This window comes from Myxocyprinus asiaticus, chromosome 19, assembly GCF_019703515.2.
Source record: "Myxocyprinus asiaticus isolate MX2 ecotype Aquarium Trade chromosome 19, UBuf_Myxa_2, whole genome shotgun sequence".
NCBI classification, from domain to species: Eukaryota; Metazoa; Chordata; class Actinopteri; order Cypriniformes; family Catostomidae; genus Myxocyprinus; species Myxocyprinus asiaticus.
Window position 1 is genome coordinate 28,317,086 of NC_059362.1, and position 7,376 is coordinate 28,324,461.

General features: G+C 36.2%; 1 protein-coding gene across 3 annotated transcripts in view; it reads right to left on the minus strand.

Annotated features, from left to right (window-relative positions):
• LOC127410079 (chromatin-remodeling ATPase INO80-like) overlaps window positions 1-1,019 on the minus strand; it is a 67,976-nt gene extending 66,957 nt beyond the window's left edge. For all 3 annotated transcript variants that reach the window (XM_051645132.1, XM_051645133.1, XM_051645131.1), the window contains exon 1: window positions 882-1,019. The gene's annotated coding sequence lies outside the window, so the exon portion shown is untranslated. The remainder of the gene's footprint in view (window positions 1-881) is intronic.
• Between the last annotated feature and the right edge of the window lie 6,357 nt (window positions 1,020-7,376).

Consider the following 7,376-nt stretch of genomic DNA (forward strand, 5'->3'; position numbering starts at 1 on the left):
CAACAGAACTATAATTACACCATCAAAATACGCATGTGTACAACTGTAAATGACAGATGACTCTTCAGTTTTGGTTTCAGTGATTCCTCTGACTGAGACAACCGACAGTTTACAATCCAAATAACGCATAGCCTAATAACGATACCTCGATAACAAAGGGGTATTGATTAGCTTTGAAAGGTGCCTGGAAGACTTACTATACAACCTGGGCAAAATTACATTCCTCTTAACTGTTTACACAGTATGTGCGACAGACTTGTGTTTTATATCTTGCAGTAAGCTGATAGCTAGCAACATTAGCTGGCTGGGTTTCGCTTACGCTAAACGCCTCAGTCAGTATATAGCCAGTGCTGTTTGCTAACCTAAATCCAGGGTTACTTTATGTTGTTCGTGAGCAACACAGCATTGATAAGCATGGGTAGCAACTATAACCCGGGAAATTTGAGCTACTACCCAAAAACAATGACTGGCCGTTCTATTATTTTTCAATGGAATTCTAGCTGGCTGCTTTTTTTATTATTATTTTTAATTATTATTATTGCTACCCTTGCATGTGTGATTTTTTAGGTGAAGATTTAGAATTATGGCAAGTTTACAGAGAATTTTTGAGTATTTCAAATGGGCTCTGTCTCTTTAAGGCCACCACCTCTGTCAAAAGAAATGTAGGTAGATATAGTTGTCGAAATTAATTTAAATATTTTGTGGCCTTGTTACAAGCGAGGTCAAGCACCATCTGTCCCGTCTCATATCTCTCTATTCGTGTCTATGGACTGCGGGTGTCGAGGAGGCCAGATCTCCGATTCCCATATTCTAATTCTTTCTCCCTCCCGGCCATCTTCCCCATTGCTCCCCCACTATTTTTCACATAAACGCCAGCTCACCTTGTCCCCCGTGTCCGCCGTTTTTGCTCTGTCTCTGCTGCGGCCGACTCTCAGCTCTCTGTCTCCAAAATGGCGGTTCTGAGCGAGGACAGAGACCGTGAGCATAGAGTCGGTAGCAGCAGAGAGGCGGCCACTTTCAGTAACTGAGAGAGCAGGGACACGGCGCCATGGCGAGGACAGAGTGGGGAACAGGCGTTCGAATCAATTATAGAGTGAAGTCAAAAGCCTTATAAGTATTTGGATACTGTATCCCAGTAAATTACTTGTAGAAAAAAAAAACATGCGTTTGTTTTTCAGTAGTCAATAGTTAGAATTTAAATAATTACAAATTAAATGGGTTTTTGGAGGACGGTATCGTGGCTATCTGAATTCTACTGATTGTGTCTAGAAAAACCGAAAGTTGCCGAAGGTCTCATAACGTAATACTTTCCGAACGCATCTTCAAAATATCGCGTGAGTGCGACTTGCAGTAAAACGTGTCGTAAGAATCTTTTTCAAGATGTTAAACGCCTCGCCTTGAAAGTAGACGAGAGTAGACGGCTGCAGTCAAGGGAAGAGTGAAATAAGTGCTGTCAAGTCGGACAATTCTCACTTCTATCGCAAGCCGTTTTGGCTTTCAAAGCTTTTGTCTAAATATCTGTAATTATATTTTAGATATCTACAATTGCATTTTGACGAGTCACAATTATAATTTGGCTAGTCAAAATGCTAATTTGAGATATCTACAATGATAATTTGACTAGTAAGAAAGAACATTAAAGATATCTGTTAACCTATTTTTGCCTAGTCGAAATTCCATTTACAATATCTGCAATGACGTCACAGATTTCGTCACTTATCACGTCACACATCCACAAAGATGATTGGAGATCTCTGTAATTCAGTTTTGAATTGTCAAAATTATATTTTCAGATATCTAAATTGCCCTTACACCTTATCGATCTGCTGTGTTGTGACGTGCAATTACGCTTCATAACGCACCGCCCCTCACTTCCTATTGCTAAAGCTGTTAAAGTAGCTGCTAACAGAAAGATTAAGTCAATGCTTGACAACTTAATAAACAATATCTTGATGCATTTGTATATGTTAAAAGATCTCCAGTTAACTATGTGTAGCAAAGTGATTGTTATATGTTGCAGCATGGACCAATTTTAGTGTAAATGATTAATAAAGACAGACAACCACAAACGGGTCTTTTGAGTTTAATATTAGGCTATACAATCTATAAAAATGTGAAATTGGGGCCTGGGTAGCTCAGTGAGAATTGATGTTGACTACCACCCCTGGAGTCATGAGTTCAAATCCAGGGTGTGCTGAGTGACTCCAGCCAGGTCTCCTAAGCAACCAAATTGGCCCGGTTGCTAGGGAGGGTAGAGTCACATGGGGTAACCTCCTGGTGGTAGCTATAATGTGGTTCTCGCTCTCGGTGGGGCGCGTGGCAGTTGTGAGTGGATGCCTTGGAGAATAGCGTGAAGCCTCCACACACACTATGTCTCCGCAGTAACATGCTCAACAAGCCACATGATAAGATGCGTGATTGACGGTCTCAGACGTGGAGGCAACTGAGATTTGTCCTCTGCCACCCGGATTGAGGTGAGTCACTACGCCACCACGAGGACTTAGAGTGCATTCGGTATTCCAAACTGGCAAGAAAAGGGGAGAAAAAAAGTGAAATTGGGCAAATAAATTCGTGATGTAGTGGTTTAATGCTTCAGAATCAAGGCATCCACGATTTTAATCCGTTCAGATTTTAAAACAGTTAAAAATTACATTCAATTGAAAAGAGAGAAGCCTAATTCAACAATTTAAATAATCGATCATAACTGCTATTAAACGGCTGTGATTTTCCTAGTTACTATAAATTCTGTATTCTGAATTAGTACATAGCCTATATTAATTAATGTACAAACAATTAAATACATTCATTTAATTAGTATATTAAACATGCTTGTGTATTATTTGCCAATACCGTTACAGCCCACTTGATAGCAGTGTGTAACAGCAACAATGAGAGAAGTACTGCTGTGTTGGAGTGATGAGACATGGATCAATAAAGTTTGTTTCTAATAATTACATGCCCTCTGTAGACATGCAATGTGCAGTTGACCTTTGAGCTAATGTAGGGGTCCCCTCTGATTTTATTTGTTTTTTTTTAAATGATGGCTGATACAAATCGTTTTTACAAGTGCTCCATCAACATTTTTCGTTATTATTGCATTTTTATTTATTTTTTAATTGCAAAATTCTGTTTAAAATAAACCAAACATGCAAAACTAACTTTAAAAGAAATTCTTTATCAGACAAAATGACAGATGGCAAACATTTCCGAGGTAGGATGTTTTTTATTTGTTTGTTTTTTTTTTTGCCTAGTCATATCTTAGTTTCAGATATCAAAAAATGTAATTAGGATATATTTAAATATGCTGAATTGTAGATGTAACTGAATTATGACTAGTCAAAACCATATTAAAGATATCTTTAAGTTCTGACTAGTCATAATTCAATTGCGGATATTTACAATTGATTTTATTAATAGTAACAACTTAGAGATATCTTAAATTATAATTTGTACTAATAATAAGTCAATTGTAGATATCTGTAATTGCAATTTCTACTAGGGAAACACTATTGTAAATATCTGAAAATAGTTTTCAATGCAATCCTATGGAAGCAAATGACTGGTCAAAGTTGCATTGCAGATATCTTTAATGTAAATTATGACTAGTCAGAAATGCATTGTAGATATCTTATATGTGAATTACTACGTCAAAAATGCACAACAGATATCTGAAATTAGTCTAGTCAAAACATAATTGACTAGTCAAAACATAATAATGGTTAGTCAAATCTGAGTATTAAATGATAAAAGCGCCTGCCATACACTTCTCATAGTGGATCAGACACCTTTGAGATCAAAAGCAGATATCGCGGGATTCACGTTTATGCGCTGTTGTTGATGGATATAATTAAAATTCTGTTCTTTTAAAATGAAAATAAATATGATGAAAAAGACACCCAATGTACCTGTTATTTAATTTCGCCAATAAGATGTGTCTTTCAATCCATTTTTAGTTAATTAAAAACATGTATCTTAGATATTTCAGAAATATGATACCAATTACATATCCCACACAGAGATTGCACTGTCAGAATGTTGGGAATATTCACAGATAAATCAAACATTTTAGAAGAGAACGAAACATCACTGTTTTTTAAGCCAATGAGCATTAAAGCTGTGTTGTCAGCAAGTCGTTTACCATCATGCCTTTAGTCAGCGCAGCAGTGGAGAGCAACTGTGTGGGATCAAAATCCTGTCAAAAGCATTGCGGTCATGGATCCAAACATAATAAGCGTGAATCAAAATAATAAGCGTGAACCAAAAAATAATAAGCGCAGATAAAATAAGCGCAAAAAATATATAAAAAGCGCAGATCAAAATAATAAGCGCAGATCAAAAAATAACAAGCATGAGTCAAATATATATATAAACACATTTAAAATATGCTGCAAAAAAAAACAAACAGAGAAATTAAAGCCAAGTCATCAGAATTGCAAGAAAAACCATGTTTTCCTTGGTTATATTACTGTTTTTTGTGCTCTGACAATTTTGCTCATTTTCATTTTTTTATTTTTTTTATTTATTTTTTATTTTACATTTCATGTAAATCAGTCCTCATTGGTCCACTAGCTCTTGATCGACAGCTCTTCCTCTAGCCAATCATTCGAAGAAGGGAGGCGACTGCTGCTGCTCAGTCGCAGGATGGTAGATAAAGATGGATAACCATCAGTTGGCAAATCCTGGACAATCATAGGTAATTGAATATAACTCTATTATTTGTGGTTGATAGATACACTGCTTGTGTCTGTTTTGAGTATTTTCTGCCAGCTCTAGGAAACAATGTGTTGTCCGAGTAGGCCATTATCATAGTCCGTTAACACATGTATCGAGTCAGCTGAATTTAGTTAGCAGAGTCTTTAGTTTAGGCATTATTTAAGACTTACTTTTTTTGTAGGTTATTGGCTGCATATCTATATATATAAAAAAAAAAAAAATGCCTGGGTTGGTGTGGATGTTTGATGCATGTTTTTACTAGCTGTACCAATGTAGTTGCGAGTTCAGAACCCAACTTGATCCTCTTTTCCATGTTGCTGAATGTGTCGTTATGTACTGATCCTACGTTGGCACAGCAACATGTAGTTTCTTTTTCCACGATACTGCAGCGAAATTAGAAACAAGTGACCAAGCTTCCCCATGTCAATAAATAATGCAATAAAGTTGGCTTGACATTGGACGTTATTTATTCACAAATAGTCGCAAAGGGACCATCTCTAAAGATACAGGCAACATTGGAGCATACGAATCCAAAACATTTACAAAATTTCCATAACATAGAGTATACAACTTCAGTAACATTTGAAGCAAATTACTTAGTCATACAACCAACTCCAAAGTGTGCATGTAGGTGTAAAGCAATAATGCACACCTTTTAGATTTTTGACATAATTATTAAAAAAAAGTCAAATTATATGTAAGCATTTCTATATTCATCAGCACTGTAATAAGCCTTGGTGTCGGGATCTGGATTTTATTTATAAGACCCTTTTGGATATAACACATTTTTTGTAATGGAGTACAATGTTTTTCCCCAACCTTCAGTACTTCAGTAACTGTGTTTACAGTATATAAAGTTGATTTATCTTTGTGTAACTTTAATAGGCTACTCTTGTTTGAGGCACAAAGAGCCTGCAAAGCAACATACAAACAAGTATTTCCTGACTTGAGATAATAATTATGATGCCAAGGCCTATTACAATACCGATGAATATAGAAATACTAACATATAATTGGACTTTTTTTTAATTATTATTATTGTCAAAAATCTAAAAGGTGTGCATTATTGCTTACACCTACATGCACACTTTGGAGTTGGTTTTATGACTGTAGGTCCTTTGCTTCAAATTTTACTGAAGTTGTATACTCTATGTTATGGAAATGTTTGTAAATGTTTGGATATGTATGCTCCAATGTTACATGCATCTTTAGAGATGGTCCCTAAATTTGCAACTATTTGTGAATAAAGAACGCCCAGCATCAAACCAGCTTTATTGCATTATTTATTGACTTGGGGATGCTTGATCACTTGTTTCTGATTTCGCTGCAGTATCGTGGAAAAAGACACTACATGTTGCCATGCCAGCGATGCCAACGTAGGATCAGTACATAATGACACATTCAGCAACATGGGAAAGCAGATAAAGTTGAGTTCTGAACTCGTGACTACATTGGTACAGCTAGTGAAAACATGCATCAAACATCCACACCAACCCAGGCTTGTTTTTTTGTTGTTGTTTTTTTAGATATGCAGCCAATAACCTACAAACAATGAAGTCTTAAATAATGCCTAAAGTAAAGACCCTGCTAACTAAATTCAACTCAACTACATTTTTTTTATAGAGCACTTTCAAAAACCACACTGAGTACCAAAGTGCTGTACATAGAGTTACAAAACATAAAATCACATACATACAGCTTAAGAATACAACAAGCATTTAAAACCGACAAAATTCAGCTGACTCGATACATGTGTTAACGGACTATGATAATGGCCTACTCGGACAACACATTGTTTCTTAGAGCTGGCAGAAAACACTCAACAGACACAAGCAGCGTATCTATCAACTACAAATAAAATAGTTATATTCAATTACCTGTGATTGTCCAGGATTTGCCAACTGATGGTTATCCATCTTTATCTACCATCGTGCGATTGAGCAGCAGCCGTCGGAGTCGCATTGGAGTGACGTGACCTCCCCTCTTTGAATGATTGGCTTGAGGAGGAGCTGTCGATCAAGAACTAATGGACCAATGGGGACGTAAAACGGCCCCTGATTTGCACGAAACTCTACTCGCAATTTTTGGAAAACCAATTACAGAACTTGGAAACAAAAGTAAAGAAAAATAAAGCATAAGCATACAAAAAAGTTAAAATGAGCAAAATTGTCAGAAAGCACAAAAAACAGTAATATAACTAAGGAAAACATGATTTTGTTTGCAATTCTGATGACTTTGTTTAATTTTTCTTTTTTTTCTTTTTTTTTTGCAGCATATTTTAAAGGTGTTTATATATTTTGAATCATGCTTGTTATTTTTTTTATCTGCACTTATTATTTTTTGATTCACGTGTAATATTTTTGGATCCGTGACCGCAATACTTTTGACAGGATTTTGATCCCATACAACTGCGCCCATCTTTTATTTATTTTATTCATTTATTAAAACATTAATCTCACAAGAGAACAGATGCTTTGCACCAGATTTAGCTACTAGCTAATTTCCATCTGCATTCCGGTGGCGTAATGGGCTAAAGCACATAGGTGGTAATCAGAAGGTTGATGGTTTGATCCCCACAGCCACCACCATTGTGTCTTTGAGCAAGGCACTTAACTCCAGATTGCTCCAGGGGGATTGTCCCCGTAATAAGTGCACTGTAAGTC